The sequence below is a fragment of the Ornithodoros turicata genome, chromosome 1, assembly GCF_037126465.1.
Source record: "Ornithodoros turicata isolate Travis chromosome 1, ASM3712646v1, whole genome shotgun sequence".
Classification (NCBI taxonomy): domain Eukaryota; kingdom Metazoa; phylum Arthropoda; class Arachnida; order Ixodida; family Argasidae; genus Ornithodoros; species Ornithodoros turicata.
In genome coordinates, this window is record NC_088201.1 from 11,622,116 (window position 1) to 11,639,133 (window position 17,018).

General features: G+C 45.8%; 1 long non-coding RNA gene across 1 annotated transcript in view; it reads right to left on the reverse strand.

The window, feature by feature from the left end:
* Nucleotides 1-4,569: 4,569 nt before the first annotated feature.
* LOC135377481 (uncharacterized) overlaps nt 4,570-17,018 on the reverse strand; it is a 100,297-nt gene continuing 87,848 nt past the window's right edge. Inside the window, exon 4 of the long non-coding RNA XR_010418115.1 lies at nt 4,570-4,583. This is a non-coding gene — a long non-coding RNA (uncharacterized LOC135377481). The remainder of the gene's footprint in view (nt 4,584-17,018) is intronic.

Below are 17,018 nucleotides of genomic sequence, written 5' to 3' on the forward strand. Positions count from 1 at the left end.
TAGCAACGTTGTGGGTAACTCCCACACAGACTTCCAGTGCTCAGGGTTTTATATATAGGCGACCTGCGCTTCGCTAGAGGCGCCACTAGCTATTGTGCTACAGCGCCCCTCGCGGAAAGCGCGCGCATAGTCATGCTGTAGAGTGACGAGGCGAGTGCGTTGTGTTTGCGCTTAGGTATTGCTGAAATCTTCTATGTTGATTTTTTCTTGGCTAGCATGAGTTGACACACTAATAATAACACGGAAATTGACACGTAAGGGGGGTCTGCAGCATGGCTAGCTGCAGGCTGCACGTGTAGCCAGGTATGGGGCTGCGGACAATTTCGGGCACCTGGGGTGCTCAGCAAAAGCCTACACGCTACTACATGAGCTACCGATTACCGATACCGGCAGTGCACGAAATGGTAAAATCCATATCATGCATGTTCCGCATATTGGGCATCTGTCATACTAACAATTCCTATTCCCTACACTAAAATATACTGAACAAAAATAGTGCTTTGGCACAAGGCAAAGCAAATTTCATCAGCACGGAACATATGTGGAATATGTCGCACATGTAGGGCACAAGTGTGACCAGAATTCGAGCATTCCGTTTATTTACGTCTATATAAGTCATATTGTTACTTGTGATATATGGCACGCCAGGTCCATGTTATCTTCACTAAATTCAGGTGCCCAACCAAGAAGGGTGGCATGACTAACACGGCGTTCATTGAGAGAAGAATGATCATTGATTCCACGTCTGCACGTGTCCCCGGAAATCTTCGTCAATCAGAATTACATCGCCTTTTTTTTTTTTTTGCACGTGCTGCAGGAAGCCAGAGTTCACAATGATTCAGAAGTATGTAGACCAGCCAACGTAATGAAACGAAAAGTAGCATGCCTCCTGTCAGGCTGTCAGCCTCGTCCACGTCGTGATGTGCTTGGCCGTATGCATCAGGAGAGGCCGTGGATATATAAAAAGGGCTATTTGCAAAATCGCTCGTCTTGTTATCGACACACTGCATACGACAGTTCTCTTCGTTGGTACCCACATTTCACTTGGTTGCAACACGCGTTTAAAAGTTTGCACTCCCCTCACCAAGTGATTTCCCCAGAAATTCACTGCTGGGGGGTGGGGGGTGGGGGGTGCCGAGTTTTCAAAGGGGGGGGGGGTATGCTTGGTGAAGGTTCCACTTGCGGAATTTTTCTTAGACACGGATATAATCGTGGCGCAATGCTGACATATCTGGACAGCTTTCCTATTTTATTTGTACATGTTATTACGTTAGAACACAGTACATTAGAATACAGATTCATTATGAACGGCATTTCAACATTAAGATGCATAATCATGCGACCGACAAAGAAAAAAGACTAGCGCCTCAGTGTCTCACGAAGTTCAATGAATACCTAGCAACCAAAGGTGAAAACCTTAGACGAAAAAAGCAGAATACCTCGCTTGATTGAGTTGGGCGTTCTTGATGATCCACATTGAGTTTGCGTGCCCGCACGCATTTTTGCTCGTATATGCGCGCAATATATGCATTGAACAGTCACTTTCAAATAATTTTGGACAAATGCATGGTACGATCATCTGCATGTCTGTGGTCCTACAGCCCAAGTTTGACAGTACAGGATAGTTGCCTCTCGGAGACCATAGATTAGGATGTTCGTTTTCCATGGCACGACATACGAAGAATTCGACAAACAAAGAATGTCATAGCTAACGAGCCAGCGAAACAGAAGAGAGCTATCGCCGCCGCGACAGAAGATATATAGTAGTAGTAGTAGTCGCGTCCTATCCCTTTCGTGTCAGGGTGGGCTTTATGCGCGCCCCCGCCACAGTGTGGCGCGCGCGTCGCTCCAAAGCTCTAGCTCAGCTCGCCTCCTTGGATGCGTCGTCAACCCTATCACAGTTTAGCGCATTTTCGCAGAGTTGCTGCCACACATCTGTAGAGAAAGGATTCCGTTCTTATGTTGGTCTTTTTTTTTACTTCTTATATATTTCATAGCTACTTAAAAATAGATATCCCTCAATAACTACGGCATGAATGAAATTGAGAGATTTACATGGAAACAAGAGAGTCGCATAGGGTACTAGGACTGCATGGTTGTGAAAGCCTGAAATTCGTGTAGCCTCTGCAAATGTTGTAAAAGAAAGCCTCTTTGCAAGGCCCCTTGGTCGGTCGAGCGGGGAGCTATTCCAGTGTTGCGTGATCGGTAGAACGTCTTCGGTGACTGTCTTATTTAAATCTTTCAATTTTCTCAGGCGTTGAAGACATTGTGTGCCAGCATCAGCTCGATTGATCACCTTTTAGGGAGCCCCCTTCTTTCCTTGCCATCCATGCTTGTTGTTGCTTTTAGTGTTCCAACCCGTCCCCAAACGATATCCATATCTGTTTTAGTATACTCCCTTCGTAGTCCGGCGCATTCTTTTCTGTTTATCGTTCTGACGCGATCGTATAAACGTGTTACGCACATAAAAAACGAAGAAGCAAAAATATTAGTTTCGAGAACTAACGAGGTGTAATCAATTGTGAACACACCGTTCGATTCGACGGTTAATTCGTCGATGCTATTGAAGGATAATAGAAAGAAAGAAAATAAGGAAGATAAATTATGTTCGGTGGTAGGAGAGTGTGACTCAGTGGCGTAGCCAGACCTCCAAGGGAGGGGGGGCTCGATACGAATACTAGCCCCAGTTCCGTGTGTGACTGCATTGGCCGAAAGAAAAGAAAGAAAAGAGGGCAGACATTTCTGTACTGACGACCGCGAGGAGCCGTTACTTGCACCACCTAGCGCCGCGTACCTTAACTTTATAGGGCAAACTGGTAAACCTAACTCATAAAAAGCATAATCGTAATCGACTTGTACGTCAAATTATGACTGGTTTGCAATTCTAACATTACAATAGCACTGTTTAAGAGATAATGAGGTAATAATAAACAATGAGATAGCAATAAAATAATGCATTAATAATGATAATAATCATAATAATAACAATAACGAGAAAGAGCTATCATGTTGCACCGTCTTGTCAGTGGGAGCGTCGACGACCGTACTCAGTGGTATTTAACGAAACCAACGGGGATGACCCTGTTGTTCACCCGGTGGTCGCATGATACGGATTATTCCGTTAACGACGAGCGTGGTCACTGACTAATATGCCTGATTTGCACCTCCGTCGGAGCAGAAGACAGTCTGAAACAGACGCCGGCTTTAGAGCCGGTGTGAGTTCGAAGCTCGGTGAATACCATTGGCGGGCTTTTTCATTAGTCTCGAACAGACAGTTCTATCAAGATCTGAGGATTTTCCTTGTGTGCTACGTGGTAGTTGAAAGACAACGCATTCGTACTTTCTTCTTCACCTTCTGTCTGTCTTATACATGATCAGCACTAATAAGTGCTATGTGTGCCTTTCTCGTTAGGTATTCGGCTGTTCGAAGAAAAATGGGATCAATGTAAGTCCAGAATACTCTTACTCAAAAGAAATTTTTGCATAGCTCGTACTTTCGTCTGGTTTGTGTTAGTTGTTCCATGACTAGCTGTGTGGATAAAAATTCTGACAGTATCGCTCCGAACTTCGCAGCACCAAGATTTTGATAGTCGTAGCGCTCTCTATACTGGTCCGAGCTGCGAATGAGCGATGCCGGCCGGAGTACCAGAATTGTGGTGTAACACACACCGCTTGCAAGCCTCCGAATAACAGTTGTTCCTGTCAGAAGCAAAAGCTTGGAGTGTCCGAGGTGGAGAAGGATACCATTGTACGTCTTCATAACGAACTGAGAAGAGAGATCGCTCTAGGAGGGATTGGAGAATTCCCCCAGGCAGCGGATATGATACAGCTGGTGGGTATTATTTATAACATGTCGACTGTTGATGGCGTGTATTTTTTAAAAGTATGAATCAGTCAACGTTGTAAGGACAGTGGCGTTACCGCACATATGCGTTGATGTTTTTGCCCTTGTGTTTCATCTTTGAAGAAAAAAAAAACAAAAACAAAAAACGTATAGAATAAATCGTGGTACACAACGTTTATTCACGTCATATTTACGCTTCATAGATGTACTATAAGTTAGGCCCAGGTGCTCTTAGGTTAAATGCAACTATTGGTGACCTGTATTCGTACTGATATGCCAGCGGCATGACCGAATGGATACAACATTATCTGTCTAAAAAAAAACAATACAAGAAAAACAAAAACAAACAACAACATTCGCTCGTTGGTAGTACTACTTCCAAGGCCCATACTGAAGACTGGGACGTGCTGGGTTCGAATCCTACCAGCGTCTGTGCTGTTCCAGGTTTTTCCTGTTTCCCGGCAGACCTTCCAGAAAGCAGACGTTGCCCACGAAGTTGGCCCCGGATCACGTACGAACCGCCCAGGCTCCTGCCTGCAGTCCTCTGTCCACGTTTTACCGCCACGTTACGTTTGCTTTGCTGTTACGTTTCACCACGTTACGTTTGCCGCTCATAGTCACAGTTGCTTCACGAAGTATAACTTAAAAAGAAGAAGAAAAAGAAAAGAAAAAAAAAAGCACTTAAGATGCTCGAGACGTGCCAACCATGCGCTCCGTGCATAAAGAGACGTGTATTTGTCTATAGAGAAGAAGAGAGACTTGTCTATCGTCAGCAGAATGTCTTTTCGGACGACATAGCAGATATACTAAGGGGTAGGGTGTCTGGATGAGTTTTTCTGTGAGAAACCTCACAAAGTATGCCGTTCAAATGATGCACAACGTTCTAAATAGCACTACGAGTTCAGGCCAGAGCACTCTATATACACGCGAATCGAGATCCTTTGCGTATAGTTTTATGCGTAAATCCTTTACTTTGCGTATACTTTTTTAGTTGCATGACGTACAGCAACTTGAATGAGATTATCATTCTCACGTCACGACAGTTAACATGCAACACAATGAGCAGAAGCAAGCGAGTATTTACAACGAAGAGCCAGTTTAAAGTCGCGCATAACCTTTGTAGTATTTGAATAGCGGTTGACATCTGTCCTCATCTGGTGTTACTCAAATGTTATGCATTTTCTCTTTTCGCAGGAATGGAACGATGAATTAGCTGCAATAGCTCAAGCACACGCTGAATTGTGCAAGTTCGAGCATGACGCCTACAAGGAAAGATTCACAAGTATGGCGCTTCCCTTCGTTTCGTTTTTTTTTTTTTTTTTTGTTGGGAAGCGGGGAAGTGTATCGACCCTCATAATGTCACTGCAACATTGCAGCACAGTTCAAGATGACTGGACAGAATTTAGCTACGTCTTCTAGTACTAGAGACGACGACTCGCCTGATTGGCCCACTATAATCGAGAAGTGGTTTGATGAGTACAAAGACGCCCCAGTTGGCGTTATCCAATCTTTTCAACCGACCCAAGGACGTCCCATCGGGCACTTTACGCAGGTAACGCCATAGTGCTGGGTAGCCGATTACAACGGACGATTTCATTAACCACATAAGTGTTTTCTATATCACAGGTGGTTTGGGCCAACACCCGTTTCGTGGGCTGCGGCTTTAATTATTATAAATCCACAGAAGGATTTCCTTACAAGAAGCTGTACACCTGCAACTACGCAAAAATGTGAGGCTATTTCCTTCGAACTAGACTTACCGATTTGTACGACGCGACAGAGTAAAAAAAAAGTCTCTAGTGAGGTGATACTCAGCGAAACCTACACTCTTAAAAATGAACTTCACCACATAGCACGGTCCTAGCCAACCATCATCCCGAATGACAACGTTCTCGCCCCTGATTGGTTGAAAACGGGAGGAGGAGCCTATTTTGTGGCCATTATGCACGACACAAAATAGGCTCCTCCTCCCGTTTTCAACAAATCTAGGGCGAGAACGTTGTCATTCGGGATGATGGTTGGCTAGGAGCGTGCTATGTGGTGAAGTTCATTTTTAAGAGTGTATACGGATCAACAGAGGGAGAAGTCGTTTACACGATGGATGTTATCCGTAAGTTCGAGAATGCATAGCAACTCTCGCCGCTGGCGAGCGACAAGCCTTCCCTTAATTTTCTTCCTATCTGTGAGTCGAGCAAAGTAAGACGCAGAAACACCTTCAGAATCGCCATCGCTATACCCGCAAATCGTATATACTTTTCTACATTCCTAGCCATATCCCTTTACGAAACTCCGACAAACGGTGCTACAGGAAGGGCATGATTCTGCTTTATCCAAATATCCCCATGATCCCAAAGCAGTATCGACACCAAAATTAATACCAATGCACTCTAGGAACACGTGGATATCGTACGATGCAAAATGGTATAAGTACGATCGCAAATATAGGGACAACAACACAGAAATATGTCATTGGAGTTCGTGCGGGAATACGTCCACAAGAGCGTTATATTCGTAAACATGTTTATTTGTGTAACATATTTTCAATTTTCCAGGGGTAACTTTCTCACGCGTCCTGTGTACAAGGAAGGCACTCCGTGCAGCCAATGTGCGGCAGGAGCCAAGTGCGACGATGGACTGTGCGACATGGGTGGAGTACCCACCCGTTACTAAAATGTGAAATTATTTTCTAAAGAAACTCTATTGTATTGACTCTATAGACACATTAAATAGTCCATGGAGAGTCTATAGAAATTCTTATGAGATCCTGACATGGCCCTACTGATTTCTTACGAAATATTGGCCGCCGTAATTCTATAGAAACTCTAATGAGCTACTAAACTAAGTTTCTATCGCTTTCCTTTAGAATTCCTTTTGAGGTGTGTCGTGTGATTTTAGCGCCATAAATGTTGTATGCAAGCACATAAAACAGGCATAAGAGGAACAAGCTATTTATTTATACTACTTTTGGCTCCACTGAGAGCAACGAGGAGGGTCTCCTCTTCAGTTGAGTATCTGATGCAAAAGGGTATCTATCTGGCTCTCCTGGAAAGACAAAGCGCATGTACATACATAAAAATGACAACGAGTGCAACCTATTATTATTAAATATTATCCAACCAAATATTAGCTCAATTCTAGACATGACATTCTAAGCATGATAAACATCCACTCTTAGTGCTATAGGAAACAAAAATACAAAGAGTGAGCTGCATACTGCACGCACTTTAAAATGGAGACACAAACATGGATGATACAAGACATGCAAAAAACAGGATTATTTTCCTTCGGTACAGAGGTTTATCTAAAAGCCACGATGAGAGCATTGATGCAGTGTTCGCAGGTGGATTCTACGTCCAAGCAGAGAGAGAGAGAGAGAGAGATAGATACTCATGGAACGATGCGACAGCACCAGAGGACACGTGTTTCGCCGTGTTTGTGGCTCGTCAGCCCTGGGTAGCTGCGCATCGTTCGGGATTGGCAAACCAGGGGCCACTCAGCGAGCGATATACACCTGGGAGGGTGACTGAGCACTCCTCAATGCCACAGTGCAAGCCAGTGAATTATAAAGAGGGCAAAAAAGCCATTAAGAAATAAGTAAATGACGCTAGACGTGTTTGAAATTCAAACTTACAGATTAAGATGGCTTCTATGGCTGCACGTAGAGAAACAGATACTCATGGAACGATGCGACAGCACCAGAGGACACGTGTTTCGTCGTGTTTGCGGCTCGTCAGCCCTGGGTAGCTGAGCATCGTTCGGGATTGGCAAACCAGGGGCCACTCAGCGAGCGATATACACCTGGGAGGGTGACTGAGCACCGAATCGCGCATCCCGAATGATGCGCAGCTACCCAGGGCTGACGAGCCGCAAACACGGCGAAACACGTGTCCTCTGGTGCTGTCGCATCGTTCCATGAGTATCTGTTTCTCTACGTGCAGCCATAGAAGCCATCTTAATCTGTAAGTTTGAATTTCAAACACGTCTAGCGTCATTTACTTATTTTTTTAATGACTTTTTTCCCCTCTTTATATATATATATATATATTCAACGTGCAAGCAAAGAGCCTATGCTATTTTTTTCACTTAATACTTTACTGGCTTCGCACTGGGCTTTCAGAGGTGAGTTTCTCACCCTGACGGGAGGACATCACGTTCCACGTGACCTTCCGACGCCACTCGCTCAAACGTCGCCCACCTACGCATTGCTGATGAAGGCCCAATAAGGACGAAACAGCTGTCCAATGCTGGTGTGGCGACGTTTGGGACTTATAAACATATGTTCAACGTGCAGCCAAAGAGCCTATGCTATTGTTTTTCACTATATATATATATATATATATATATGCTGTATGTATATATGCTGCTGCTATACAGATGTCCAGTAGTGGCATGGCGACGTTTGACTTACAAACATATGTTACACGTGCAGCCAAAGAGCTTCTGCTATTTTTTTTCCTCTTATACACTTGACTGGCTTTGCACTGGGCTTTCAGAGGTGTCTTAGGACACCCTGTCGGGAGGCATCACGTGCCACGTGACCTTCTGACGCCATCCGCTCAAACGTTGCCTACCTGCGTACAGCTGATGAGGCCCAAGAAGGCCGAAACAGCTGTCCAGTACTGGCATGGCGACGTTTGACTTGAAAACATAAGCTATACGTGCAGCCAGAGAGCTCCTGCTAATTCCCCCCCCCCCCTCTTATACACTTGACTGGCTTTGCACTGGGCTTTCAGAGGCGTTTTAGGACACCCTGACGGGAGGCATCACGTGCCACGTGAACTTCTGACGCCAGCCGCTCAAACGTTGCCTGCTTGCGTACTGCTGATGAGGCCCAAGAAGGCAGAAACAGCGGTCCAGTATTGGCATGGCGACGTTTGACTTACAAACATATGCTATACGTGCAGCCAAAGAGCTCCTGCTAATTTTTTCACCTATATCTATATATATATACCAAACTGTAAAACTGGGAAGAGAGATTATTTTTATTAGAGTGCCCATACCGGTGTAGACAAGACACGAAATTAATTCACACACACATAAGCTTACCGAAATTTGGTCCGCAATCGCAGGTCCTTCTTCTCTCCAGGCATCCCACTGCCGCTTCACAATCCATATCATACAACACATTCTGGGAAACGACACGCGTGCGAAGAAAACAGGGCATTGTTTTGGTAGGCGTCACCATTCTGCAAGTCGGCTTCACCTAGCGCAAGGGTGCGAGGGTGCATTTTTTGGCACGATTTCTCCGTCTGTACCATGCGAGCATAGGGCAAAGAATTGCCAAAGCGGGCGGGGGGGGGGGGGGGGCAAAAGCGTACAACCAATAGACCCAAGAAATAGCATGAGGACAATTGAATGCTCGGATATGCAGACGGTTCTCTGATAATGTTCAAATTATTAGACGATATCCGAGTATAATTCTTGACTACCTGCGAGCGAAGAGCGCGGAATTTCCACTATAATGACCTCTAGATGGAGGCCACGCCCCCTTTTTTCCTGCCGTACTCCCATGGTCTGTTCCACGGTACCCAGGGACCGTGTCTGTACTCACCTCTAGTAACGGGTGATAATACGGGAGTCTTTCAAATAGTTGCAGAATGCTGTTAATGCGGCCGTCTGATCCGTTTCATTTTGGCAGGGCCCAATGATCTTCACGAAAGAGAGAGGTCGATCATCCAGCTTAACGAGCGTGCTCTCAAGCCTTGATCGTTCTGTAGAGTACTTTTGGCACTGCATTATTATGGGTAGCTTGTCTTCGGTGGTGCCACATGTAGGGCAGTCAGTCGAGGCCGATGGTCTCTGGCGATTCACAACGCTGTTGGTTAGTATACGGAGTTGGGGTTTCCTCGGATGAAAGATTCGTCTGAGCGGACTGGTCTTAATATTACAGGGATTCCTGGCTTCCGGGATTTCTTATAGATTACTGTTGTGAATGGCTCATCAGCGTCCATTTCTGTACGTTCATCGGAGTTCGCATTGTTCGGATTCCCGACACTGATTATTGTACTAGTGGTATAGTGGTCCGAGTCGTATTCTTCATACTGATCAACCCGCGCTCGCTTTGCGGCTGTTTGCTTGCATAAAGGCTTCTGACGAGTAACTTCGGTCACTGTTTCTTTTGGCATTGAGACTGACATTTCTGTTGTCACTGTCTGCAATGTAGCCATTAACGTGTCTGGCTAACCATTCGGTTCGTGGAGTAAAGCAGCAGTGGAACACACGTCGAACTGTGCGACAGTTTCTCGCCGCAGCGCTCGCTGAAGAAGCGGCGCCATGAATCACAAGTGCTTGGTGAGAACAAGTACACCTTACTTGAATAGGAAATTGAGTAGGACAAGCAGCCGTGAGAATATAGGCCTAACGAGGAGCGCTGTGCTGACACGTGTGTTACCATAACACAAGTTTAGCCTGCGGCTAGTAGGCGCCAACTGCTATTGGCTCATGCTAACTGCATGCCACCACAATGACACTTTTTCACATGCTCTGACGGTGCCGAAGAAGGTTCCCTACACATACAATAGATGGCGTCGGCCTGGATACTTGCGCCCTCATTGCAAAGAAGGCTGAGGCTGGACACACGCAACGCGAGCGTGAAAAACGTCCATTGCATTGAGGACTCATTTCTACCCAACTGGTTCATACTTCTAGAGAGCCAGTGTTGGAAGGCAGAACAACACAAAACAGATGCTGCCTCCTCCTGCTGTTCACATAGCCACAGCTGCTAATGAAAAAAAAAAAAAAAAAAAAAAAACGTGTTCAGGGTACGATGTACACCCCCATCTCAAAGCACACGCTATCCACCTACACGAGTAAAGTTGGCTTCACCTGGTTGCAAGAGTGTGTTAGGTGGAGCCCACCCCTGGGAACAAGCTTAGGATCGTTTTTCCTACAGAGCGTGCTTTGCACTTCAACATAAAAATTGATTTCAATGATTATCAAGCAGAATGGCAAAGGAAATTCACAAATGATGCTATGGAGTGAAACGCGTTCATTCTTAAGAACGAATTTTGTCACAGACCCACAACAAAAACATTTCAATCTGTATTAAACAGAGCGCAAAAAAAAAAAAAAAACTCATCGTGATGCTAAGCAGGGAAGCCAGCACGCGTTCGAAATAAAAATGCTGAGCTAGGAAGAAGCACATGATCGAGAAAACATCGATAGTTGATGCTGTGTAGAGAAGCTGGCTTGAGAGAAAAACAATTTGTATGATCAAGAAACTCTATAGAGATTGGGCTCGCTTTTGTTTTAGACAGTGTGCGTTGCACTTCAACATACGAAATTAACTAAATCAAGCAGAATGACAAAAGCATAGTGGTGCTATGCGGTAATGCTCAAGACGCACTGACGCTCCAACGCCTATTAAACAAATTGTTTGGTGCTATGCAGCGAAGCTTCGCGCGTACTCAATCTTAAAAAGAAGACTCAACCCAAGCTGAGTTTTTTAGAAACACAATTTGAGATTGCCTTCAGAGCTCCCCCAGTGTGCAAATATATGCGTCCAGCGCACGCAACACACCTCGCACGCAGAGCACTACTGAAAGCACCATTAGAAATATAAGTTCAGGGTGATCACACAACGTCGCATTATGAAAGAGTTCATCTCGGAAAAAAATGTGCTCACCTTAAGAGCATCACAGACGGGCACACAGATTCACAAACTTGTCATTCACGCGACGCCATGCAGCAATATCTGAAAATATCCGACGGCGCGTGGACAGCTCACGCGACTTAAGTATTCCCATGTGGGAGTATACTGAAGTTTTAGACAGTGCACTTTACCATAAGAAATTAATTAAATCCAGCAGAATGACAAAGCATAGTGATGCTATGTGGTGAGACTCAACATTGTTTCTGTCACTGACGCTCCAACGCTTATTAAACCGAAATTGGTTGGTGCTATGCACGCACGTACTCAATCTTAAAAAGAAGACTGAACCCAAACTGAGTATGAAGAAACACGATTCCAGATTGCCTTCCCAGAACATCCTGCGCAAATACAGTCAGCACATATTCGCACCTCCGCGTTCCTTCTAAACAGAGCACTACTGGAAGCACCAATATTACAAATATAAATTTAAGATGATGCAATGCTGGTCGCATTATGATAAAAAAATGGGCTCATCTTATCACAGTTACGAATATGACGCACGTAGATTCGTGTCACCCGACGCTGTTCAGCAATATCTGAAACACAAATTTGGACAGCTCACACGATTTTAGCCTGCCCGCGCACACCTCACAACATACGCCGACGCACCAAAATGCCGCGCACCTTCCAGGTTCACCCCAACGCATGTCGGCAACTTACCGTGCCAACCGCACAGAAAACTAGATAGCCGGAACACAGGCACGTAATATACCCCTTCCGGTCCGGTTGGGGCCATCTGTTTTATATATCAATGCTCGCTCGTTTCCGCAAGGTTGCAAGTCCGAGAAACTGGGACACCTTGACGATGAGCCTGCCGCAACGTGTTCGAGTCATCTGTTCAATATCAAAACGCACTTCCACCTGTTGCGGCGGACCCTAGCGAAAAAAAAAAAAAAAATGCTGCGTATGTTTCAAGGTGGTGTAAACAGATTTCGCTTTCCCCAAGAAATTGGGTCACCTTGAGGATGAGTCGGCTGCATGTTCCAACACGTTGGGGCCACCTGTTTGATATCGGAGCTCGCCGTTTGGAGATCGTCAATCATGTTTTCCGAGTCCTCGAAGCCGCGCGTATTAAAACGTATACCAAAAGTAAACTGTTCTGCCTGATGAGGCAAGTCTATCTGAAGAAAAATAACCCTATGAGCCCGCGTCAAAGTGGACCACCTGCTCATTGCCGAAACAAGCTTTCTGTAACCAAAAGGGTTCCCTTATGCAGTTTCCAAGAAGTTCCAAATGTCCTTCGCAGCTAACGTGCGCGCGCATCACGGGCCGTTCCTGCGTGATTGTGTAGACAAAATCGCACCACCCTCCAAAGGCGCATTTCAGTTCCATCCGTCGATCGACTGTGGGTCAAGCGCACGACGACGAAGGACTATTGTCTTCAAGATGAGGAAAGTTCTTATTTTCAGTTCATTCGGTGTGCGTAGAAACTTGCACTGGGATGTCGTCTGTTTTCGAAAAGCTGAATAAACCCGGTGATGGGAGCATTGTTCTGGAGAACGAAAAGCTGGACGTGTTGGACTTACGCAAGGTCGACACGGGGAGGCGGTATAGGTTGAACTCCTGATGGAAAATGATAAACGCGTAAAGGTGCCCAGTCGTTTTGAGCGATTCACAGATGAAGAGTTGCAAGAAATGTGTGAATTACCGGATCTGAAACTAGAGAAGAGACTCTTGGACGGGTCGCACGAAATCATCTTTACTCACACGAAGTGACGCATCCCACTGAGACCAGCGAAACTGCGCACGTCTCAGTGTAATGTATCATCGTCTCAGTATCATGTAATCATCAGTAAAATAAAAGTATTTCCTGTTTTAAGAGAAAAAATGCTGTGTTGTGTGATGGATAAAGAAGCTATATAGATAGGACCAGGGGTGGATCCAGGGGGGGGGGGCCTGGGGGCCCGGGCCCCCCCGAGACATACCTCTACCCCCCATTCCGGCTGATTTTCCTGCTACATGGCGACCCCCCCATCTTCTCTCTTTTTTTCAGTGGGGGCCCCCCCTGAGGGTCTTCCCTGGATCCGCCCCTGGATAGGACGATATGATATGGAGCTATGTAGAATGATTATAGAGCACGTACTCATCGACTAAGCGAGTATAGTTTGTGAAGAGCACCACGCTATTTTAAAGCCATTTTATATCATATCCCAAACGCTATGCGGGATCAAACAAGTCCGAGCATTTTGGAAAGAAAGAAGAAAGATGCGTGTGCGTTTCAGCGTGCTCAAACAAGTTCTGGCTATTAGTAAAAGAAGTTTTTTGGAGTTTTGGCTTCGCAGGCGGGTTCTGCATGGTGTTTCCAGTGCTTCAAGGAAAGCTGAACAAAACCCACAGGAAAAAAAAAACGACCAAGTGCAACCAACTCGAGACCGAAAATGCCGCGCTAAACCACCACTCGTTAGTACGCTGATGTTGCTGCTGGCTCGCGCCCCGCAGAAACAGGTAGTTGTTCTCTGTGTCGTGCGCACAGGACGATGTTCTACAACAACGTAAATTGTTCTGCGCGATCAAACAAGTCAGAGCATTATGCCTGCTCCCCTTTATACAAATGACGCGCGTGCCATATCATAGCTTGTTTCAGCATGCTCAAACAAATTCTGGCTTTTAGTACTGTGCGTTAGGGTGAGACGTGGGACTCGTCGCGGCAAATGACACGTATGATGGTGCAGATTTGTAAGAAACACTGAAGAGATTCAAGGGATGATCCTTCGACATAAGAAAAGTCATGAGCAGCGACTTGACAACTGCAAAAGTTCGAAGCCCCAGTGTGTCGTATGAGATGGATCAGTTGGTATGCAAACACATGCTGGCAGATTTACAATGCCTACACAACATTTTAAATGGACACGGAGAAGAGAGTGATTTTAGTGACATTTTGAGAGCTATTCCCGTGCGGAGTACTCATAAAATAAGACATTGTGTGAGATACAAGTTGGAACTGTTGGAGCGATATAGAAACGGAGAACCCCAGGCTAAACTTATGTTCTGGTAAAAGTTCCGATATCCCACAGTTAAACTTATATTATCTCATCTAGAGATTAGAGGGAGTGATCAATCAGCGGCTTGCAGTTCGACGGAGCAGTTGGGTCTAGCGATGAGTGGAAGAGACCAATCGCAGTTGGGACCTTTTAAGGAGCTCTAGAGATGAGTGACCAATGTGAGGCTTTTACTCAGATGGGCCAATGAGCAGACCACTTGCAGTTAGATGAACAGCCAATAGCTGGTGTCTACAGAGGGAACTGAGGCTAGCAATAAGTGCAAGAGATGACCGGATAGAAATGTGAACGAACTGAGTAGAAGGTTCCAATAACCCTGGTTACATAAGGTTCCATGCGGAGATGAGTGACCAATGAGTGGCTTGCAGTTCAATGGGCAGTTGGGCACTTCCAGTTAGACGGACCAATTGGAGTTGGAACCTATGAGGAAGCTGTGATCGACTAGAACCAATAAGCAGCTGGGTGAGCAGTCAGATATGCTAACGAGCAGACCACTTGCAGTTAGATGAACCTATAGCAGTTGGTGTCTACCGAGGGAGCTGAGTGACTAATGAGCGCAAGAGATGACTTGGACCAATGATCTCTCTGATGGAACTGAACCAACCCGTACTCTACGATGCTGCTGGACCAGGAGGCTGTTGTACCAAATAAAGGTTGAAATCAACAATTGTCGTGTGTCTTGTCTGAAGCCGGTGCCTGGTGGCTTAGGAGCGACAAATGCAGCCTAGCCAATCACTGTTCAGTACGCTTAGCGTGGACCAATCAACGCGAAGTGGGCAGAGCCAGTAAAGAGGTAAGTTTTGACATATGAGATAAAGCCGCAGTGGAGCCGCTGGGCGCTAGTGCAGGCTCTGTTCAACGGGCTTAGATTGGTGGCGGCCAATCAGAGCGTTGGGTGAGTGGTCTGTACGACCAATCAGCGGAGCCGGATAATTAGGGGCGGAGCTCAACTATCTGCGTGCACCAATCAACGTGAAGTGGGTGGAGGTAATGGCGGCCAATCATATGGCTTTGGAATTGGCTTGTGTTGGATTACAACTGGATTGTGTTGGCTTAGAACTGGATTTTGGCTTAGAATTGGATTAGAATAGGCTCTCTTGGATTAGAAAAAACTGGTTCTGATACAGTATGGTTCTTATACAGTATATATGCCTACTACTTACGTCAGGGTTGCCGGTCAGGTGCGATACCGGATTGCGCGTGGCTCGTGTTCCGTTCTGTGTGTCCGTGTGTATGCAGGGACGTCGAAAGGTGAGGGTAAGGGACACCCCCCTTCCGCCTTGAACTTTTACCCTAAAGGAGTGACGAAATTTGGACTTGTTGGTATGAGACCATATTGCTGCTGAGCGCTATGAAGACGAGGACATAAGAGGGGGACACAGCACATGCGCTAACTTTCTAAAAGTGTTGGAAGTAAGTGCATGTGTTTTGTCCCTCTCTTATGTCCTCGTCTTCATAGCGCTCAGCAGCAATATGGTTTTACTCTGAGCATCCCGCTGCACCATCTTTCATCCACAAGTCTCATCGGAGAGAGATCTCCTTTCAGGTCTGCAGCCGCAGGATGGAAATTAATACCAATTTAAAAAGCAGAAGACGAGTAGAAAAGAGAAGACGAAATTCACTCATATAAGTATATATTATCACAAATTATCCTATGTGATATTATATATGCGTAGACAACACGAAACGTTATTGGGACATCAGAAAAAGATCCCAACGTTCCAGGTTCCAGAAGCTGCGTTCCTGGGACGTGTCCCTCGTGCAACGTGGCTCTACTAGTTTTTTTGCTAGTCGGCGTGCGAAGCACAGCGACCTCCTCCCACTCTCCCAAGTTGTTGAGAGAGAGAGGGAAAAAGGAGGTGGCCTGAGGCGCCCGCGCGACAACGGATCACTGACGCCATTTGATTAGTTTCCATCGCATTTCTGACTAGTATACGAAGCACCGCTCCGCTACGGTTGAGACAACGGCAAGCCCTATCACCACCACCACCACCACCACCACCACCACCACCGCTACGGTTGAGATTAATCTTTATGGCGGTGTTTATGTTTGTGGTAATAATTCGTGGTGTTTGTTTTCGTGATGAGGATTATGACGAATACAGACGTGTGGCTTGCTGAAACTGATCTTTGAAAATGGAGAAGGGAAATTTCTGTTGACACCTTGTCCTTCATGTTGGCTGCACGTGTGCTGAGCCAGCAGGCCAGAGCACTGGATGGCGAATAAGGTATGCAGCCGATTCCTACATTCGAATTACTTAAATGTGACATTATGTACTGTTGTTTAAATGAGCAATGATTTGGACGTTCCGCACAACGTTTTTTGTCCGACTCAACGCGACTACGTGCCTATGTGCGACAGCGTTTGGTTGGTAGGACAAGATTCCTGGAATATGCAACGCATGAGTTGGGTGTGGATTTTGCATATATTTAGTATATTATTTTGCTTTGTTTCCAGGCCATTTGACAGGAAGTCAGGGTGCTTCTTCAATGATGCCACCCTTGCAGAAGTTCAGCATGCGAC